The sequence below is a fragment of the Cydia strobilella genome, chromosome Z (genome assembly GCF_947568885.1).
Source record: "Cydia strobilella chromosome Z, ilCydStro3.1, whole genome shotgun sequence".
In the NCBI taxonomy this organism is placed as follows: domain Eukaryota; kingdom Metazoa; phylum Arthropoda; class Insecta; order Lepidoptera; family Tortricidae; genus Cydia; species Cydia strobilella.
In genome coordinates this window covers 42,609,146-42,633,067 of record NC_086068.1, presented here as the reverse complement: position 1 = coordinate 42,633,067, position 23,922 = coordinate 42,609,146, and the positions used below count along the sequence as shown (strand labels likewise).

The 23,922-nt window shown below is 37.4% G+C and overlaps 1 protein-coding gene and 1 long non-coding RNA gene across 5 annotated transcripts in view; one reads left to right on the top strand and one right to left on the bottom strand.

Moving 5' to 3' along the window:
* The first annotated feature begins 569 nt into the window (after nucleotides 1–569).
* The window catches only part of LOC134754804 (E3 ubiquitin-protein ligase TRIP12), a 175,147-nt gene continuing 151,794 nt past the window's right edge, over nucleotides 570–23,922 (top strand). For all 4 annotated transcript variants that reach the window (XM_063691179.1, XM_063691178.1, XM_063691180.1 and 1 more), the window contains exon 1: nucleotides 570–900. The gene's annotated coding sequence lies outside the window, so the exon portion shown is untranslated. The remainder of the gene's footprint in view (nucleotides 901–23,922) is intronic.
* Nucleotides 15,025–23,922, bottom strand: part of LOC134754980 (uncharacterized) — a 543,731-nt gene continuing 534,833 nt past the window's right edge. Inside the window, exon 2 of the long non-coding RNA XR_010128997.1 lies at nucleotides 15,025–15,236. This is a non-coding gene — a long non-coding RNA (uncharacterized LOC134754980). The remainder of the gene's footprint in view (nucleotides 15,237–23,922) is intronic.

The window sequence follows — 23,922 nt, the reverse complement described above, 5'->3', positions numbered from 1 at the left end:
AAATCGTTTTAACTTGCTGCGACATTCTCAATTTAACCGGTTTATTTCGAACGAAATAAGAACTCAAGAACGAAATGAGAACTAATTGGTGTAAACCGTTAAGAACTGTTCTTTAACCGGTAACCGCAAACGGAAACGAAATCTTTTTCGTTCCCAGGCGAATGAGCGATAACGGTTTGAGCATTGAGACCGGTTTCCGAGCCCTGAACGCCGCTAAACCAAAATAGTCAAGGGCCCAATCGTGCACGAATTGCGGCGCGAAGCCGCGAACGTGAGTGTGGAGTCTAGTTCGCTAATCAGCAAAATCTCGGAGGAATAAATGCTCTAAGAGCGAAATCGACTCCATACTCGCGTTCGCGGCTTCGCGCCGCGTAGTCTGGAGCGAGCTTCACATATGTACTGTTTTTTACAGAAAATTACAGACAAGGCGTCTCCATTTAGTTATATCCTCCAAGGTAAGCCTTTGTCGAACTGTGAATGTTGCCACAAGTAATCATTGGACCTGCTATGTTGGTAGTAGAAAATGCGAAATAGTAGAAAAATAATGCATTTGCTGTCGTACCATTGCGATGCTGTGGCTGGCACTTGTAGAGAGAAAAAACATGAGATACCAGCTGTTTTTGTTCTCGATCGACCTTATAAAATCAGTATGGATCTAAATTAAATAGTGTCGTTCATTACATCCCGGTAGTGACCATTTCTTAACAGTGATTATGTAATTTACTTCGAAATTGGTGTAAAGTAAAAGTAGATGAGTCTGAGAATTTGTCACAAATGATATATGGACTGCGTTTTGCGATTTATTACGTCTTATTTATGGTACATGCGATGTGTTTAAATTAGGCCAACAGGCGAGGCCAATAGATCGCTGCTTCTGTATCCGGGGGACACATTAAAACGGTAAGTAAACTGTTATTAAACATTGTTAAGTTATTAAAGAAAACGTGTGTTAAAAAGTTTATGGTAAGATGATGCAACTCAGTGTCGAAATATTTCCACGTATTATTTATTTGTTGTCGAGGACAACCTACGCAAGGTATTATGCGCCATTCTTGTTTATTCATGCAACTGGAGGAGCCTATGCGCCAGTAGAATTTTAATACAAATAGACGCCCGTCTTGCATGCTACTCTGCAGTGATTACGGTTTATATTTCTTAATGGTGCTATTCCTCTCCTCTCAGCTTGTAGTAGATGCGCCTATTTTGTTTCTGTAGGTATATTTTTATGCTGAATTCAGTAATTGGTAAGATTTTTTTATAACTCTCCTTGGTACTTGCAGTTTTGTTTCTTGGCAAATAGGTCCTGTAACATATTAGTAAAAACTAAATAGGTATACCTAGGTATCAGGATTTAGTTCTTCTGCAAAGGGAAAATCTTTGATAACTCTGTTATGGTAGTACTCTTTTCCCAAACCATACAATAACTAATAGTACCTACTACTGCACAGAAAGGACACTTCCTACAAAACTGAAGTTTACTAACAGTGAATCAGGGACAAATCATGCTGTCCCTTTCACATGTATGGCACTATCCCTTTCGGCTATTTAGGGTTGTCAAAATTCAAGTCATTATCTTATCTGTGGCCATGCACGCAAAGGGACGACCAGTTGTGCCAACCCTACTAATTGCTCAGAGCAATGCTGAGCCGAACCGAGCCGAGAATGCCCGAAAGGAGGATTGTCACCCCAATGCCCAAACTAAGTTTAAGCAATAGCAGCATATAGGTATATACAGCAGTGCTGGTTTTGCATTCAGTGCCTATTTATCCTTAAACATTTCTTAAAAGATTTTTATGCTAAACATAATAAAATACAAGAAAAATAACAGTTTCATTTAAAAAAATAATCTGTTGATATCTATACTGTTAGGGAATTAAGGGAATCATATTAACAGTTTGCTAAAACAATGAGTTTGTTTTTACACTGAAACCATAAAATATCATAACAAAGAAACTATTCTAATATTGCTGTTGTAGGTATTATGTTCAGAAAACAGTTGTAGATACTAAATTTATATTAGAAAAAAGTCCAGTTATAAAGATAATAAAAGAAAAAGGACCTAAACTTAAAACCCACAAAAGACATATTTGAAAAATATAAAAATACTTACTGTGGCAACATATACCTAGTCGGCTCATAAGTTCTGTCACTGGCCTTTAAAATTTAAATTTGGAAATCCTAAAACCAAAACCGTTCTGCATTTGAATTTCGAATCTTTACTAAATATTTGAGTAGTATAATTTTGCAATTTTCTGTTTTCTTCAACATGGAGTGGACGCTTAAAGATAGCCGTACCGCAATAATTGCACTATATCGTTGTGGTCACTCGCCGACTAAAATTTTTAAGCTACTTGAAAATTCAAAATTCTTTAAGATTTGTGTATCGTACCATAGAAAGATACAGTGAGGTCTCTAGTTTAAATGACAAGAAAAGAAGCGGTCGTCCGCGGACAGCTAGGACTCCAGCGGTTGTACAAGCAATTAGGGCACGCATTGCCAGAAATCCCGCTAGGAAACAAAAAGTTATGGCCCTCCAGATGGGTTTGAGCAAAAACACGGTGAAAAGAGTGCTTAATCAAGACCTGAGACTTCGTGCTTATAAACGAAAAACTGGCCATCTTCTCAATGGTCGGCTTAAAGCTTTAAGGCTTAAAAGATCTAAAGCTTTATTGAAGAAGTACGCTAAAAATAAGCACCGTTGTATACTGTTTTCGGACGAGAAAATTTTTGACATAGAAGAAAACTGTAATAAACAAAATGATAGAGTTTACGCTCGCAATAGTAAAGAAGCGTCTAATAGCATTCCCCGTATTCAAAGAGGTCATCACCCTTCATCTGTGATGGTTTGGCTGGGAGTTTCTTATGCGGGCGTCACTAGTATGCATTTTTGTGAGAAAGGAGTAAAAACTAGTGCCAAAGTGTACCAAGACACGGTGTTGACTAATATTGTGAAACCACTATCCCATACGATGTTTCTAAACCAGCATTGGGTTTTCCAGCAGGACTCTGCTCCAGCCCATAAGGCAAAGTCTACACAAGCCTGGCTCGCCTCCAATAAAATCGACTTTATACGGCATGAAGATTGGCCCTCCTCTAGCCCAGATCTTAATCCTTTAGACTATAAAATATGGCAGTATTTAGAGGAAAAGGTGTGCTCAAAACCTCATGCAAATCTAGACTCGCTGAAAAAATCTCTTGCTACGGCAGTGGCCAATATCGACATGAAAGTGGTGCGTGAATCCATTGACGACTGGCCACGAAGACTTCAAGCCTGTGTAGATAATTATGGCGGTCATTTTGAATAAATGTTATACATTTAGATTCTCTAGTTTATAAGCTTTCAAACGCTGTACAAATTATACGGAATAAACTTAAACTTTTGATTTTATTTGATACTATGTATATGACAGAACTTATGAGCCGACTAGGTATGTATCTTATTCAATCATATGGTAGGTATACTGTTTATATCTATTATTAAGGGAAGGGTAATATTTCGGAGAGTATGTCCTTCTTAACCTGAGTCGACGGAGCCGGAGATTTAAATAAAAAATGCAAATACTGTGATATTTTACCTATTTCAAATAAAAATACAAAATAGTTTCACTAAAAGGTATTTGAAATTCAAAATGCAAAATAGGTATTTTCAAAATGCTTTTTCAAATAAAATACCTTACTCTGTAAAGGTGAAAATGTAAGGTAAAGGAACTTAAATAAAACCTTAAATGTTTGCAGGCTTTAATGATGTCTTCAGTACCACTAATTGTTCAAACAGGCTTTGATTATATTAGTTGCACCTAATTATAATTTATAGCTTCTACACATTTCGAATAAATATTACTAGAGACCCGTTGCGGCGTCAAAACGCCGCTAGAGTATGGTTCTAAAAGTTAGGTTGCCTGTCCACTGGAGCGGAGCGGTAAGCGGGGAAAAAGTCCAGCAATAGAATTTCATTAAAATTACAGAGCGGAGATTTAATGCCATTCAATCGGTGGATTTTTTCCTCGCTCATAGCTCCGCCACCTCGCTCCGCTCCTGTGGACAGGCAGCCTAAGACTGAACGCTTAATGAAATAAAAAAACTCAAGAGCAATAAAAATGGGTACATAAAGTATCCTATCAAAACATTACATGTAAAAAGATTCATAAAATGTTCATTCATTCAGGAATTCATGTGCTGTTGTTGATGTGTAGTAGTTGTTGGTGCTGTTGTTGGTGCAGTAGTTTTGTTTTCTAAAGGGAAAAAGTAATGAAGTTGTACTTTTGGTAGAAATAAAAGATCCGCATGGCATGCAAGCACTTCATTCCCGCAGCTCGGCCTTCGGCCTTCGCTGGGTTTCTGCGCGTTGTTTTCTTGTCGTGCCATTTGGCTCTGATAACTGTAGAACAGCCGTCAATGGTCGGTCGTTTAGATTTTTTTGCCGTTTTTAAATATAATAATGGTACGGCACCCTACCTACCTACCTAGTACTACCTACCTAGTCCGACTCGCACTTGGCCGGTTTTTTACATTTAGTCAATATGCATATGTAGTGACACGGAACCTTTCGATCACGAGTCCAACTCGCACTTGACCGTTCTCCACATTTTAAATAGGTATGCGAAAAAAGTTTGCATATATCAACATTTTTAAAATGAAAACAACCTGGCAATTTGGAGTATTGACATAATAGTCCCCTTAAAAGTTGACACCATGTTGACACAATATGTTTACTGTCATTCATTGTCAACAAACTGTAAAATCATTTTTGTATTTTCGTACATGTTTTAAGTGTTGTGGATATTATGTTGCCCTCTAAAATAATATTTCATCATGCTGAACAACTTACTACAGGTTTGAGTGCAATTCATGTTTATCATTATTTGGTCATCTTGACATCTTGAGTCAAAATAGGGATCACATGTCACGTGGTCCAAACTCACAAATTAACTTAACTTTTTCAAATTAATTTTTCAGTACTTTTTCACAAAAAAAATAACAAATCCAGGAGTTTTATGCAACTCTCCAGCATGAGACGAATCTAATGACATATCATTTATCAAAATCGGACCATAACTGTAGATCTGATGGGATGAACAAAAATCGGCCTCGCGTAATATATATACATATAGATTTGCATAAAGTTTCGAAATACACTGCGTCATTTGTTTAACTGATTGAATTTGTTGGACTTACTTAGCCGGCAAAGTATCGAAATAAATAAATATGCGAATGTTGGCAAGGTCTGAAGAGCCCATTAGGCGCCTCACACACATTAACTGATTTGTTGGCAGCACTGAAAATGGGTGCGTTTTTATAAACCATTAAACTAAACGCTTCCGAAGGTGTTGTCAATGTCACATCACAGCTAGAGTTCAGACTAGATCACAGACAGAGAAAGATAGAATAATAGAATTACTTTTCTTTCAAACGCGCCCGGTTCCAGTACCATCCGTTTTACCTTAAGGCCGTTCCATTTGTTTGCCGCTATCTCTGTCACATTTCGCAAGAAAGAACGGGAAAGATCATGCGCGCCAAGTGTCAATTTTGATCGAATTTTGTCGATTTTTATTTATTTTAAAAACGTTACCCTACAATATCGAAATTCGAAAGCTATGAAATTACTATTTAAGTTAAGATTGTTTTTTCTTCCTTTTTTATTTATAGTATCACATAATAAATAACCGAGTAAAGTTGGATTAAAAGTCCAAGTTAGAGGTTACTTTGGGAATTAATTGTATCGAGCGAAGTGTCATAATTCGTGTATCGGAAGCTATGATATTAAAGATAATATAGTCAAGAACTACATATATTTTTTCCACGTCTACGAATATCAACGCCTCTTAGAAAAACAGGATCATATAAGGAGATTTTTCGTGACAGCGGCAAACCGGTGGAACGGCCTTTACATGGAGAGCAAAAGATGTTTTTCTATTTCAATACATTGTTTACCCCAATGGTCCATTTTGTTACCGAAGTTACGGAGGTATAGTTATGCTAAACTTCAGCTCAATCGGAAACCAGGAAGTGGGAGTGCGTCAGTTTATTTACGGTATTTTATTACGAACCCGGAACAGGCGAACCTAAATAAAAGCTTGTATTGTAGGTAGAGTTAGACCAAGAAAAGTCTGCAGAGATTTTGACAACACACGCAGTGCCAGTGTTATTTATACGTCATAATTTCATATAAGTTTGACGTTTAAAAAATAACACCTGCACTGCGTGTGCTGTCAAAATATCTGCAGACTTTTCTTGGTTTAACTATAGTATTTTTTTTTTTCGCTATTAAGAAATTTAAATAAACAATGGAATCAGTCGCAAATCGTGTAAGTGTTTAACACAGATACTTACACGTATACGCTAGTACACACTGTACACAGGTACACAGTAATACTCTCATCTGTCCATCGGTGTACCTTATTTCTTTGCAATAAGGTGTACGAATCTTCAGACAACGGTCCGATGGTAAATAATAATAGTCCAGAACTGTAAAAAAAACCTAAATGCACTGGCTAACTCCAACAAAGTCATACTTAGATGGGTACCAGGGCACTCCGACATTAACGGAAACGAAGAAGCGGACGAACTTGCTAGAAAGGGCGCAGACACAACCCTGGTCGGCCCAGAACCGTTCTGTGGAACCACAAAACGGGATGCATATTCTCTGCTCAGCAACTTAGAAAAAACGAGAGCAATCGATTGGTGGAAGTTCGTCAAAGGACAAAAACACTCGAAAGCTCTAATCAAAGGGTTCAACAGCAAAGTTGCTAAGGAGCTTCTAGGGCTCAAAAGACACAAAACCTGCGCGGTGACTAGAATACTGACTGGACACTGCAAGTTGAACAAACACATGTTTCAAATAGGAAAGATACAAGATCCGACATGCAGGTTCTGCCAGGAGTCAGAGGAGACTGCAATGCACATTCTCTGTTCCTGTGGACCACTAATGTCAAAAAGAAGTACCTACTTAGGGCGGCACGTACTGCAACCCTATGAGGTACAGAACATTACGGCCCAAAGAATCTGGAATTTTCTGGATTCAACGGGCATTAGTAATGAGCTTTAAAGGGCCGTCACAATAGATCACTGTTTGGTCGACGTGACACTCAAAGGCCCACAACGCCCCAATAATAATAAATAAAATAAATAATTACGCAAGAAATCGCTCGCTTAGTGATAAACGGGAACAAGACGAAAAACGAGAATTGTGGTAAAACGCGTTTAAAGATTTCTTCGTCAGCGCATGACACCTTCGCTGACTTATTTTGTAAACTCTAATAGCATATATCATTGTTTGTGTCATATTAGACATTGTATATAGTAATACTTATATATTTAATAAAACCTAGTTCATTTCAACATGTTTCAGAGCATTTATAAGACCTTAAAAATTAAGTTACAGTTATGTTACGCTTTATTATGAAATGTTTCAATTTTAAAAAGGCTCAATTCCTAAAGATGCTATTTAAAGTAAAAAGTTACGGCAACGATTGAGTTTGTATTTCGTAAAAATACAATTTACGAAGAAAAGTTATAGGAAAATATACCATTCAATTGAACATATTACATTTTAACAATTTAAAATTTATTTTTTTATTTTATTTTTTGTTCCTGAGTCTTGGGTGTTTTCTATGTATTTATGTATTTGTATATTATATATATCGTTGTCTAAGTACCCACAACACAAGCCTTCTTGAGCTTACTGTGGGACTTAGTCAATCTGTGTAAGAATGTCCTATAATATTTATTATTTATTTATTTATAAAAAGGTAGTAAAAGGGTTTTAAATGAAATCACCGACCTTTTACTGATTTATATAATTCTTGCTTTGGCTGAAAAAAACATTTTGTACTTAATATTCATCAAAAACTTAAGCATGTAAATATTTTATGCAGATAATCAGCCTTAGCGTCGTCACAAAAAGAGATCCGATTGTAATTGCGTAATACTTATTTACTTATAATTATGTAGGGGTCACAAACCCGGTTTTACCGAAATCGAAAAAACCCGGAAAACCCGGGTTTATAGCCAATTCCTAAAACTAGGTTTTAGCTGATAAAACTGGTTTTTTCGATTTTACAGTTTTATATACGATTCACGATTCACCAATGCTCTCGTAGGCGTTCATCTTGCTTAGGCCCGGTGTATGTAATACAGGCCTGGAATGTGGTTTTAGTCTCCAACGTTATTCTATACCTATTTGCCCGACATGACTGTGGCCACAAGTTCATCCCTACGCTTTCTTGCCATACGACCAGTGATCATATAATTATGCTTTATCAAACTGTCTGGTTGTGTCCTGCACAGATATTTAGGAAGGAAGTTGTGGCGGAGAAGATTGCCCCTAAAGTTTACTCTCAGCTCCTTGTTGGCCAGTCATCAGCATACTTAAGCAGATCGTGAATATACAAGTTAAACAAGAGCGGGGCCAGTACTGATCCCTGGAGAAACCCGTTATTAAGTAGGTACTCTGACGGAGCTGCGGTCTCGCCTAAGTGGACCATAAATGGTCTGTTGCTAAGTGTTTTCTAAGAGCCTGTTAATCTTAATGCAAGGCACTATCTTTAGTAGACTCCCAGAGAAGACCCTGACGCCATATAAGTAGTGTTGTACGCAGCTGTTAGGTCAACAAAAACTGCTGCGGACTTATTTTTTACTCTGGAAACCAGTTTCGATGTGAGTTTCTAGTACCAAGACCGGGTCGCCGCAGCTCCTGTGGAGTTGGAATCCTTTTCTTATGGAATAGCGGCGTTAATAGTGTTGGTACTTTCAGAACTATGACAACTAATACTGGGCGGTGTTGAGAGTGTGGAAAATACGCTAGCTTATAGCGCTCGGCGGCACAAGCTCGGGTAGCGTCCACTGCTCTTGTTGTGATGACTAGGTCTGGGTAGTGGTCAGTGGACACTTCTCCATCGAGCTGATTTGATATTTTCCTGGGAACGTTCAATGTTATTGTCATTTGACTGCAAAAAACAGAAGAAGCGAAATTATGTATCGCGTAAATATACCGAATTAGAGATCCACGCCGCAGCTAAAAAACCCGGCGGCGGCGCGCTGGGTTTTGAACCCGGCGCGGCGCGGCGTCGCCGGCTTGAGGACATTTTTTAGGAGGAATAATTTAAAAAAAAACATAACTATGCTAGGAATAAACCTTTATTTCTTATCTCCAACCACTGACTCAAAATTGTTTACAGTACAGCTACAGTGGTTGTAATTATCGTGAATAAAAAATATTTTGTTCACCTTTGCCGGATTTAAGCGCGATCGCTTAGCAGTCAAAACCATCCCAGCTACAGAAAACGCCCTTTCACTGGGTATACATGTAGCTGGAATGCTTAAAAGTGACCGCGCCAACCCTGCAAGCTAAGGAAACATTTTTTTTTGTTCCCAATACAATATCGCCTACCCTGTTCCTTCTGCATATCAATGATATGTTATTTACCAACAATATTCATTGCTATGCGGATGACAGCACTGGTGATAGCTGTTAAACAGGTCGTGCAAACGCCCCCCCTGAGCAGGTGTCGGAGTGCAGGATGCGACTTGTGTCTGAGATCGAGACGTCCCTTGAATGGGTCTCCGAATGGGGTAGAACGTAACCTCGTCCAGTTCAACCCTAGTAAGACACAAGTCTGCGAGTTTTCCGCCAAAAAAACCCCATTTGTCACGGCGCCAAAGTTTCAGGGCATTCCCCTTACCCCCGCTAAAAGTATCGCGGTACTTGGTGTCGACATTACGAACGAAGTCCAGTTTCGTAGTCATCTGGAACAAAAAGCCAAACTGGCCTCCAAAAAGCTTGGGGTGCTTAACAGAGCCAAACAGTATTTCACACCGGGTCACCGACTTTTGTTATATAAAGTGCAGGTTCGACCTCATATGGAGTACAGTTCTCATCTCTGGTCTGGCGCTCCACAATACCAGCTCCTTCCCCTTGACTCCATCCAACGGCGGGCAGTTCGTATTGTCGGCGATCCCGAACTTACTGACGGCTTAGAGCCTCTTTAGTCTTCGGAGAGACGTTGGCTCTCTTTGCATGTTCGTCTGTACAATGGGGAATGTTCCGAGGAACGTTTTGATCTGGTGCCATCGTCTCGTTTCTATCACCACACCTCCCGCCAAAGGAGCAAAACTCATCCTCACTTCTTAGATACATGGCACACCAAGAATAAGCGGGCATCTCGCTCGTTTTTTCCCAGAACGTGCAGAATGTGGAATGAGTTGCCTCCTGAGGTATTAGAGTTTTGAATGATTCACGGTTAGTTTTACTAGACTTATATTGACCGGGATATAGACCGTGATTACCTTTTGTATTATTTGTGAGCTCCCGATATTTCGACGCAGTTACATGCATCATGTTCACGGGTGACTGAAGATAGCGGGTGGGTGTCAAAGTTGTGTAGACAGCGCTCTGTCTACCCTCATTCTTGCGCGTTCACGGATATGAATGGTCAGTTCAACTCTATACACAGTGCGCGTAATGTATAATGCCAATTGCAATAGTGTCATCACAGTTGGTTGTTTGCCAAGCCATGCTTTGTTATCTCGCTCGCACTCGCACTCAGTGATCGCGCGCTCTCGCTCTGTGATTCTTTCGGCTATCTTCGGAAGACTTCGGGTCGGGCCGCTCGGCCGATTGCGTTTAAGTAGTCGCAAATTTCACTAATATTCTTACAAATATGATTTTCTGCATCTGCAATAAATTTAAAACTCTAGTGCGTCCGCGTAGAGCTTATAATGTTTTCTTATAGTACGAGAAGGATGCGGCTAAATCAAGTAATTTGTTTGAGATTTTGAATGTGACGAAAACAAAACCGTTTTTTAATATTGTTATGAAATGTTTGGTTGACTTTCGCGGTTCGCGGCAAACTAAGTACGAGTTACTTGTTTATCCTTTAATTTAATTGTGAATTAGTGCGTACCGTACCGAGACTAAGTGTAGAAATTAGATTTGTGTATTTATAGACTGTTTGAACTAAATTATAAATATACTTAAATGAAATTGTAAATAATAGTAAAATAATTATAGAAGTTTGCCAGTCCTAACTAAGCCTGGAGTTCCATTTTATTTTGGTAAAGTATGAAGGGAAATCAATTTGAATGCAGGTATGGTATATCTACCTGCAAAACTTACATACATAATTAATTACATACCTGTATCAGTGTCATATCAATTTTATGCAAATAATAATAAATTATGCATATTTTATGATTTATAAGAATTAACAAAAAATCTTTCACATAGCGGTGACAAAACGCAACGCGTAATAAATTAAATAAATCGATCGGCGATACGGATTACGGATAGGTACGAGACGCGCTAGTCACTAGAGTGCTGTAATGCGCTGCGTAATGTAGGAGATGCTGTAATTTGACCATCACGCGCGCGCCGCGCCGGAGCGCTGTTTCACGTTCGGGTCATGTTTCGAGTGATGAGTGATGTGATATCTCAGTGTACTATTACGTTTTCGAAAAAGTGATGTGATATAGCATTACTTTTTGGAGCACTGTTTCGCGCATGTCTACCGACAAGCACTTGGCCTTATCCAATGAATCGAAATAAATACCTACTTAGTATCGCGTTATAGGAAAATGTGTTTAGAAATGAGTTGCAGGCGTCTGCACCGCATGATCCCGCCAAGTCGAGCAAAACAAAGAGACACGGTCGTACCATCCTTTTCTCGAAGCTATTCAGGCCATTTTCGACGTCCTTTAATTTTGTGCTGGCTAAAGCTAAAACCCCGAATTTTCAGTGTCATATAGGGCAACATATGGCTTAGATATATTCCCAAGAACATTCAATTTGAACTTCTAGTTTAAGAATTATTGCACGGCAAAGTTCCTTAGTTTTGTCACTGACATACTCTGTCATCGTAATTTTAATGTACTTCTAGCAGACCCACAAGTTTTAAATTTAAAAAATAAGCAGTTTTTAGCTTATCAAAATGCTCAAACTGCATGTGGTTAGCGCTAGCGTTATGTTCAACTAGAATTATTTTTAATAGTTGACGATGATATTCGCTTACGAGTTATCATTATGCAGCCGTGCGATAAAAATTAAAGATATCTAAAGGGGCCCACTGACTATCAGTCCGCCGGACGATATCGGCCTGTCAGTTCTTCGGAACTGTCAATTTTTTTGCTCTAACTGACAGGCCGATATCGTCCGGCGGACTGATAGTCAGTGGGTCCCTTAATATTGATATGGTTATAACACCCCCTGGCACTGACTAAAATAACCGACTTGATTTCACATTAAATCTCAAAACTTTTTTGTAGTAGAAGAATTGCGTTGCGAGACTTGCATCTGTTTACAATGTTTACATACGTAATGTTTTGGATGGGTTTATTATTTAAGTAAGCTTTAGAAATTCAGTTCTTTCGTATATGACATCTATTTCAATTTATAATTTGTATACTATTATACAAATTACTACTGTACAAATAGTGTATCTATTTAAAATAACGCAAAACAAATATATTTGACTTAGTGCGTTCCTTTCATTACTAAATTCACTAGTATTGAATACAACATTGAAAACGTTTGAATCAGCGTCAGACATGTGTTTATCGGACGTGTACCCAATTTATCGAGGTCCATAGATTTAGAACGTGGATCCGTTGAACAACGGTTCCCACAAAGAGGTGCAGGCGGTGCGGGGGTCTAAATATGTTACGATACATTGGCAAGCTTAGGGTACAAGAGTGTAGGGCATCGGGCAGGCTCGCATCTGTATCGATCCGTCGGCAGCGGCACGGTACCGGCGGCCGCGGCCCGCGCGCCCGCCCGGCCCTGCCGCTCTGCCGCGGCCGCGGCTGCCGGGCCAGCGCCGCCTCGATGTCTATGTAATATACCTATATTGAACTATCCAATCAAGCTCAACTCAATCATCTAGTTTCCATTACATGTATGCTGTCACTTTGTAATGAGTATGTATTACTAACACATACACTTCCAGTCGACTTACATGTTTTTAAACTTAAGTCGGTTATAATTTTTCATAATTAAACTATTCTCCCTTTAACTTTTAATAATTAAAAATAAAAATAATATTCTCAGCACTATGTTTTAAAAGCAAGAGGATGTGTGGCACATTTCTGTAACCAAATTAAATTTGTGCATATACCAGTCCCCTTTCTAGGCGCACAATGGTATTAAACCATACGTATAGTCAGTTTTTAACATGCAGATACGTCTGCGAGCGATACTTCAAATTTTATATTAAAGGAAAAAATGGAAAAAGTTACACTTCCGGCAGGATTTGAACCCGCAGCCTCCGCAATCCGTGCGTTGCTCTTAACCAAATGAGCTACGGAAGCCTACCAGAACCTTGCAAATCTTTCCATTCCTTCCCTTTTAGCTTTTAAAACGCTAGCCTTTACGCCACCCCAAAGGCGTGTATACATAAGGGAAGGAATGGAAAGATTTGCAAAGTTCTGTACGGCTACCATGAGTTCCGTAAATGACAGTCGAAAGTGAGAAAGTTAAGGAAAATGCATGGAATAATTGTACAGTGCCTCTACCGGTCACGTAAAAAACTAAAAAAATCAACTGGCACCACGAGTCACAAACGTTTTAACGTGAGTTTTCGATACATGCCTAACTTCACACCTAAAACGTTCTCTTTCTAACTATATAACGAAAACTGAGCCAGAATTATTCTAGGTAAATACTTTACGCCGTTTACGCGAATAAACGTGACAGATGTCATCGAAAAATACGTGCGTTTTCGATGTGACATTTTCTGTCAACTTGGAAACAACAATATTTGAACGAAATATTTTTATTCGGATGTTTATTACCGTTTTATCATGTTACAAATGCATTTCCGTTATTAAATTATCATTTAAATGCTTAGTTAATCATTGTAGTTTTATCACGACACCTAAAATACACGAAAAAACCTAAACCTGAGTAATCTTTAGGTACTTAACCGCTTCGAACTACATATCAATGCAATTTGTAAATAAAACAGGCCACAGGCAACTCTGGAAATTCTAAAAATGTTATATAGTCATAGAGGTAGATTATGCTAGATATTTAACTTTGTGAACACTTGCTAGAAAAATGATGTACCTTCTGGAATGCAACAATATTTCCAAGGTTGTAATAAATAATAATAAAATGAAGTGGTATTTTTTGTTTAATAGGTTTGTAGCATATTTGGTAAGTATGTACAACTAACAGTAATAACTACATCTCATACTAACTTCATATATAAGTATATAAATAAAACTATTTGAGATTTGATAATTTAGATTATCATAGTAGTACCATTTTTGTTTGCTTTTGCGTGGATCTAATCTGCTTGTCATTACCCAGTTCACACATACAGTTTCTGATACAGAAAATCATGTGTAATCAAAACAACACTATGGTTTAGCAAGAGGTGCATAGGCATATATATATATATATATAAATATATAAATATATATAACATTTAAAACTCGCGTTTTGAACACATATTAGATTAGGCCCCATTCGCACGAGAGCTTAAAAAGCGTCGCGTTAAAACCCGACGTTGGAGCTTTTTACCGTTTCTGATATTTGTGTTCATATGAACGCTTAAAAATCACTTGTGAGTCGTACTCCCTGCAGTCCCTGCCTTGTGGAAGTGTAGTAATAAAAACACGCTTAATTTTTTAAGTAGTTTATTTGCGTATTCCGGTAAAAATGGTCGGGACTCGACTTCTTGAATGAATAATTCGGGATCGAGCTCCCACATAGTTATTTGTTACGAATGGTACGATATGCGTTATGTATTCAAACGCGTCTCGGCAGAGCCATGACGATTGACACCAAAGATTGACACTCGACAGCCATCTGACAGCAGCGCCGGCGCTTTTATAACGCTTGTGAGAACAGATACACGGAGTTCCGTATGCTCAATTCAATTTACGGCCAACGCTCAACGCCGAAAATCGAACAGTGCTCGATAAAAACCGGCCAAGTGCGAGTCGGACTCGCGCACCGAGGGTTCCGTCCATTACACAATTTAAACAATGTATTTTTTATGTGAAACGTGAGTGAAAGGTAAATTGCGGTTTACGATTTGCGACGTATTAAAAAAAAACTACTTACTAGATCTCGTTCAAACCAATTTTTGGTCGAAGTTTGCATGGTAATGTACATCATATATTTTTTTTAGTTTTGTCATTCTCTTATTTTAGAAGTTACAGGGGGCCGACACATTTTACCACTTTGGAAGTGTCTCTCGCACAAACTATTCAGTTTAGTAAGATATTATATTAGAAACCTCAATATCATTTTTTAAAGACCTATCCATAGATACCCCACACGTATGGGTTTGATGAAAAAAAAATTTGAGTTTCAGTTCTAATATTTTTTTTTCTATTTTTGTGTGAAAATCTTAATGCAGTTCACAACATACATCTACTTACCAAGTTTTAACATTATAGTTTTTATAGTTTTGGAAAAAAGTGGCTGTGACATACGGACGGACAGATAGACAGACATGACGAATCCATAAGGGTTCCGTTTTTTGCCATTTGGCTACGGAACCCTAAAAAGCGCCGCGCTTAAAAACCGCCTTCGTGTAAATACATACATGGTTATCCATTTGTCATTCAAACGCTTTTTTAACGCGCGTTGAAAAAACTCGTGCTTATGGGGCCTTATTTACCGGCAATAGTTGGTTAAACCAAATTCGCAGTAAATAAGAACAAAAAAACTATACTCATCCTTTTCTTTTGGGTGCTAGTACCAGTGAAAGACAAAGATAGTATGATTCTCTCTGTCTAATATGTTTGAAATGAGCATGAATCTAGATTCATGTTTGACAAACTATAGCAATTTTATTTGGTATGAAGTTAGCTGCATAGTTCGTGTTTAATAATCAACTTCAAGTATATTATTATTTAGTCGATGTGGCCTAGTTCAGTTACGCGTTTGTACTTACAATTTGTCCTCTAATTTGATTGTAAAACTTATGAAAGTGGCTACATTAACTATGGATGAAGTCGTTTCTTGTGAAGGGAAGGGATGTGTCCACGTATTACTCAACGAAGGCAAGGTAAAATCGTTAAACTTTGTAGAAAAACGGGATATCATTTCCGCGCCAAAATCAACAACGACTTTTGTATTCTCAGATAAGTCAGTCGCATAAGAGAAAATTCTGTATGGCCGTTTACAAAACACAAGGGATTGTTGTTTTACTTCAATTAAGGCGTAAATAATTAGTGTGACAGAGAAAAATGCCTGCAACTTGCAAACTTAGGTGTTCGCGGTAGGCCCTGATATGTTTGTAAAATTATATCTAGTAGTAGTATGAGTATGCCCTGTGCGCTATGATTAGCTCGCCTCGATACGCTAGGAAATTCATTTGAGTACAAACAGTGAAGATTGGACAGTTATTACGAAAACATAATCTTTCGGCTTGCCTTACTCCAAAACTCTAGGCACGCCACTGATGATTTAGCCCAGAATTTTGAATTCAGAGAATTATAAACATTATATGATAGCTTAAATAATATTATTAATATTAAATTAACAATAAACACATACATATATACAAGAAAGTAAATTACGTTGACCGCATAGACGTGAGTAAATATGGCAATGTCAAAACTGGTAGTTTGCTAAGGATTTCGATAGGTAATTTACCGTTTACTCATACGTTTGATATTTAGTTCTTTAGGTGACACCTAGAGGCGCTGTACAATACTCCGATATAATTCTTGCTCTGTTTTTTAGTATACTTAGAAAGGGACAGCATCGTTTGCAGTGGAGTGAAGTTGGGTACATAATACGTAAACCGACGTAAATATGTGACGTACGGCGCGTTTATTCACTTCAAGTAAGTGAAATTTACTCTGGCAACTGATGGTAGAGGAACTGGTGGGCTTCCGTAGCTCAATTGGTTAAGAGCAACGCACGGATTGCGGAGGTTGCGGGTTCAAATCCTGCCGGAAGTAACTTTTCCATTTTTTTCTTCTATACGTATAGTGTTTTAAGATCATAGCTTATATCCCTTTCCACTATTTTCCACGGATGCATCCGATTTTTAACCCAGCTTAATTCTAGGTATCTATGAGTGCACCATCAAAGTATGTGCTAATTGGCTATCTGCTCACTGCTTCTGCTGATTGCCTAAATCGGAACCGGACTGAAACCTTTAGTGCCACTGCCACCCCACACTAGCGTGTTTTGTTTGAGCGTCCGTCGGCGTCTTACTAGAGTTAGCGCTATGGAAAATGACGTCACGGCGCAGTTGCGCCAACGTTGCCTCGAACAGCAACCATAGCATAGCGTTGACAAGACGCCGACGCCGACGCTCGGGAGGCACTAGTATGGGGTGGCGGGTGGCCCTTATCAGTGTTTATTTTTCGAATCAGCTTTTTAATTACCTACACCTACCTACATTTCAGTCAACAAAACGAGCCTCTTGAATTGAATCTGTGACAGTGCAATGTTGTGGTATTATTTTTTTATTAATAGGTAAACAACGCTACCTAGTTACCTACATAATTGAATTTCGGCTCGTCCAAATTGTTTTAATTCGTTGTACCTACATAACGATCTTAAGAAAATTAATAAAAAAAAAATAGTAGGCGATAAAAACTTTATAATTATAATATATCAAATATTATACTTTTCATAAAACTTGTTAGCTAATGACCCGATGTCGATATTTTAACGAAATCATTAGTCATTTTCGTGAACCTGACTTCTAATAGGGTATTCTCCTACTAGTCAAATCAGTTTCTTTTTTAGGAATTGTTAATAGCACAATCGGATTAAATCTAACCTCGAAATCCTTCCAAAGTTATGAAATTTGGTATGTATGTTAATTAAAGGTCTCTTTTTCATGTCCACACTATTTGACATTTGGGGACCTCGAGAATCGCAGCCATCTTGGAAAATGTGTACCATCCTGGAGAAATTTGCGTTTTACTCTAAATATACGTTCTCTATGAAAATATGGTGTAAGGCAACATGAAAGCTTATTAAATTCTACACCAAAAAGGCCTAGATATCTTTGCGGAAAAAATACATCTTGTTATAGAAAATAATAGCTGAATCCAGATTGAGCGCTTATGCCCTTTCAGGGGATATTCTCTTAATATGAAACTTGGAGAAATATGAATTCCACTTTTGTCTATACATTTGTACACGTTCTACCCCAATATCAACATTTTACTCGACTGCGACTTAAACAGAAAGTAGGGTTATGGGTTTAAATACTGAAAATCAGTTCAGCCTGTAGGTCAGGATACTGGACGGGTTTTTAAAAATGACATATCGGTAGATTCCTCTTGCCCCTCACAACCTGTTTACACTTGTTTTATTAAAGAAAAATCAATACAGCCGCCTTGAGAGGACGTCGAATAGTAAATCATTATTTTACTTCTAGACATCAGTAGATCCATAATTGGTACACGAGTGCTATGCAATACAAATTTACTAAAATAAATGGAGGAAAAATGTTTAGGACTTAAAAATGTGAAGACCGGGATTTATAGGCCCGTGTAATCCGAGGAGATACAAATATAATAATAAACACATTTATTCATAAACGATAATTTGGGGTTTATTTCATATATAAACTATAAGCGATATTACCTACAATGAGCCGAAAGTGAAATACAATTTATAACACACATGTCATACAAAATAAAACATTACAAAAATCTTAACCTAAACTAGAACCTAACAAACACAAAAACTATTCACAAAATGCGTCCTGCGCCCCTTCCAGATGCAAAGGAGTCCATCACGCTCGCCGCGTTGCCACGTTGAACAGCGATGGACAACCTTTGCAAAAGGAAGGAAGGAGGATTTATACTAATACTAAATAACAATTATAAATACCTTAAATTAGCGACTTATCAAATATTTCATCAATACTATAGGAGCATCTAGTCAATAAGAACGACTTCAACCTACGCTTAAATAAAAACCAATCCGTAATGGCTTGTAGGTCAGTAGGGAGCTTATTAAATAGAGTGACTGCCTGGTATCTTGCGCAATGTTTGGCTACCTAAGTTTCGGAAGGAAGCTACCCTTTATGTTTTTCGTCCTTGTGACTAGGCGAGACTCCTGTTCTTCGTCAGTACAATCTTTCGCAATATTTTAAACAAACTGGGTAAGAAGAATAAGGACGTACAAGCTGGGACCCGTGAGAATACCCAATTTTTCAAAATACTCTCTACATAAACCAAAAGAAGGAATGTGTACCATTGCTCCGGGCAATCAAGGCTCCGTTCATAATTCATAATTTATTTATTGCATCCATGGTTTACATTTGGTGGTACATATAGGTACATAGTGGGTTTCATATGGACCCTGGTAGGGCACAGCAATAGTCTTAAATCTAAAGTATACTAGGTATAAGTATTAATGTAATCATTATATAAACTAGGTCTTATGACAATGGTTATGACATTATAATTTAAAATTATATTGCAACAAATTTATTAACGTCTTGGAGATATTATTAACAATTAAATTTAACATTGAAAATGTAGGGTATATGTATAATATTTGTTTATTTAATAGTTATGTCAAGAATGTCAAGATTAAGAATTTGTATGTCATGCAATGTTTAATAAGAATTGGTAAAAAATAAATGGAATAAAAATAATAATGTGAGTAATAATTAAAACTAATAATTAACATTAAATTCGATTAAAAATAATACCATTTGTGATCAACCTTAACATTAAATTCAATTAAAACTGGTAACATTCGTGATCATTTTTATCTTCCAAGAAATCATTCAATTTATAGTAGCATTTGTTAACTAATAAGTTCTTCAACAGTTTGTTGTTTATCTGATGTCTGAAGTTTAATATCGTCGCCGAGTTTGTTATATATTTTAATGGCCATCATTTTTGGGCTTGTTTTGTGTAGGTGTAGTTCTGAACGTTCGGGTGGTGCCAGGTTGTGCTTGTCGAGGACGGTCGGCAAATTTTGGAATAAAATGAGGATATTTCCTAACGAACTTACAAATCTCGAATATGTAGATTGATGTTAATGTCAGGATTTTATATTGAACAAAATAGGGTCTACAACTGTCTGGTACCGTAATATTAGCTAGTGTTCGTATGCATTTTTTTTGTAATATGAATATTTCTTCTATATCTGTACTGTTTCCCCAAAGGATTATCCCGTAATTAAGCCACGAAAAGGCGTATGCATAGTAAGCCGCTAGAGCGCATTCGAAGTTCGTTGATCGTTTTAATTCTCTTAGAGCATATAAGAATGTCGAAAGTTTACTGGCTAATTTTTGGATATGTGATTTCCAATTAATGTGCGTATCAATATTTAAACCAAGGAGGGTGAATGTATCTACACATTCTATTGTTTGTCCGTTAAATGAGTGATTTATATCCAACGCGTCTTTTTGGTATGGTCTAAATTGCATAATTTTGGTTTTTGAAAAATTTATATCCAAATTATGGTCAGTCAACCAGTCTGTCAGTTTTGTCAGTGTATTAGTTATGATATTTTGTAAATTTTCGTCGTTCTGACAAGACGTCAAAATCTAAATATCGTCCGCGAAGAGTACACATAGGTCATCCAGATTACTAGGAAGATTCATCCAGATTACTAGGAAGATTGTTTATATATATTAAAAATAATAAGCATCCGATACACGATCCTTGGGGAATGGAATGCTTGACTGATTGGAAGTCCGATTTAATATTGTCGATCATTCCAGTTTTGTGGTCTAGGTATTGTATCTCGACGTATTGTTTACGGTTCTCTAAGTACGAAGTGAACCATTTATGCGCTGTACCTCTTATACCTATTTCGTGTAGCTTGTCTAGGAGAATTTTATATTGTACTCGATCGTAGGCTTTCGTCATATCTAATAAAATACCGACCGCGTATTTTCTATCATTTATAATATTTAGCGCTTCTTGTATATATTTATAGGTGGCCAGTACAGTTGAGCGGTTTTGTCGGAAACCGTTCTGGCTTTCATTAAAAATGGAGTATTTTTCGCAGAATGAGTTCAGGCGTGTGCACATAGCTAGTTCGAAGATCTTTGACGAAGTCGGTAGTAGAGCAATAGGCCTGTAATTGTTGGGATCTGACTTAGCACCTTTTTTATGAATCGGCTTAATAATAGAAGTTTTTAGTTGATCTGGGATATAAAGTTGTGCCGTTGCATACAAAATGGGGAATGTTACCGAGCGAGAAATTTCCCCATACAAAATGGGGAATGTTACCGGGAACGGCACAACTCTCTGGGAATATTCCATCAGAAAACGACTGATTTACAAGCAAATAATACGGTAAGGTTAATTCATCAGCACAGCTCTTAATTAATTTAGGCGGTAATTCGTCAATGCCGTAACTACTTTAATTTTTCAAGTTTCGTATGATCGCCTTTATTTCGTACGGCTCGACCGGTCGCAAGTACATGGTGTTGAGTGTGCGTGGACCCGGACGCCCGCGCGGCTCCTCCCCTCCGGTGACTCGCCCGACGGATGCAAAGAATGCATTGAACGCGTTTGCTACTTGTGTCGGGTCAGACGTAAGATTAGTATGGATCGCTAGTTCAATGTTGTGTTGTGGTCGTTTGGTGACTTTGTTTGTGCGTTCCTTAATTATTTTCCACATAGCTATAGATACGTTCTCGGAGTTTAATAATGATGTTATATATTGATTCCTTTTGGATTGTAAAATGGCGCGTTTTAGTATTTTGCATTTTGCTTGTAGTGTTTTGTAAGAATTGGATTTTTTGTATAAGTAACTAAAGTTTTTAAGATTCTTTTGTGCTTGCATGATAATTTGATTCCTTTAGAAAGCCATTTTCTTTTATTGTTTGATTTTATTGTGGTTAATTTTTTTGGAATGCATTTGTTTAAGGTTTCCTTTAATGTACTTTCGAAGATGTGATAATTTACGATAACGTCATTATCTGGATGTAGTTTTTGGTTCCAATCTATTTTTTGTAGCTCTGACTTGAATTTTGATATATTATCCGTATTAAACAACCGCTTATATATTTTCCAGGCCTTAAAATCCTTTTTATTATTATTATCCGTAATCTCTGTATGTAGAAGAGTGCCTTTGTGGTCAGAAAATCCGAATTCATAGACGCGCGTATTTAATGATTATATTATATAAAAAGCTATTTCCCCAAAACCTTATGCTATACCGCATTCTTGACTCTACCAGGGCATAATAAACAATTTTGAGTTGATCTAGTTCTAAAACATCTCTGAGGCTTCTAAGGGCATAACAAGCAGAATGGATTGAATTTACTATAGCCTCAAGCTCTCGCTTCTAATTTAGATTAGAGTCAATGTAAACTCCCAGAAATTTAACGTGATCAGCAGTATTCAAACAAACTTGGTCCATAGTAACATCAAGTTTGTCAGTCAGTTACAAATTGCAGGCATCTTTCTATGTCACTCTAATTACGCCTTGATTGGAGTAAAAGAGATAGATGCCCGCAATTCGGGAACTTCGGTGTTCGCGGTAGGCGCTCTGAATCTAAATATTCAACGTAACTTATGATTGAGTTAGCTTCAGAATAACCAGACGAGACATTCATCGAACTGTCTTCATCTAAACTGGATGTGCTTGAATCTGACATGTGGATTACAAATTATTGCATACAAACTAGTAAAATCGTATTTTATTCGAGATACCGTAGGTACTTTTACTCAGTCCTGAAAATAAATTATACAAATATTAAATATGACTAAAATGGTAAAGTATCAAAACTATCTGTCAGTTATATTAAGATCACGAATGACCTTCTTTATTTACGTAAATTAATATATTTTTGATGAATATCTTTACCGATTGTGTACCGGAGACTAATTACTTCAGGGGACTATTAAATAGGTAATTATTTCATATTAAATACTACATAAATACCCGTCATAGCCGAAGCACGTTGTGTGACTTTTTGTAAGTGGATATAGTCGGCTTTTAGCCGTTTTCTTCCCGCTGACAAAACTGAACAATATTAAATATAATTTCCCTTGTGGTTTTATGTACGGATTTATCCTGTTTTGATAATATTTTATACATAAAACTTGCAGTTTTTGTAAATAAAAATATAACATATAAAAATATACATTGATTGCCATATAAAATTGATAATGTTAGTTTCTATTTCTGCCACGACGCTTCTCTTTCCGCACAAACTCAAATATCGAAATAATCAAATATCGAAAAAAAAAATCAAACTAAGAGGCATAATAATCATCTAATTTTAGAAAAATATTCCACGTTTGTATGGAGAACCGGTCGTCCGTCGTCCCCTTTTCTCTTAAGTGTTGACGCTCAAGCATTTTGTGAATATCTCTTATAAACTGTATAGGTATCGTACTCGGTAGTAGAATTGCGAGTATTGCCTTGGCTCCACCTCGGCCACTATAATATTACGCTATGCTCTGCATTATTTTAGCACAAACAACACAAGTTCTACACTAAATATGTTATTGTTATTTCTAGGGTTCCGTACCCAAAGGGTAAAAACGGGACCCTATTACTAAGAGTCCACTGCCCGTCTGTCCGTCTGTCTGTCACCAGGCTGTATCTCATGATGAACCGTGATAGTTAGACAGTTGAAATTTGCACAGATGATGTATTTCTGTTGCCGCTATAACAACAATTACTAAAAAGTACGGAACCCTCGGTGCGCGAGTCCGACTCGCACTTGGCCGGTTTTTTTTAAACGATAGTGTAAATTATCGAGGTTAGATTATTAATGTCCATTTACAATTTAATATTTTATCGAATTGATACCTGTTTTTGACAAAGTCAGCATGTTTTTTTTTTCCTTTGGCTTTTACTATACCTATAGGTAGTTTATCCGACATATAGGCGAATAGTGAGGTGTTACAATTTACAATATCGTGGGGCTAGTTGCGCGTGTTGCGTGTTGCGTATGCGACATGCGTAGACGAGCGTAGACTTGGACTCGTTCACTTGGTTGGCACACTTTACATCTA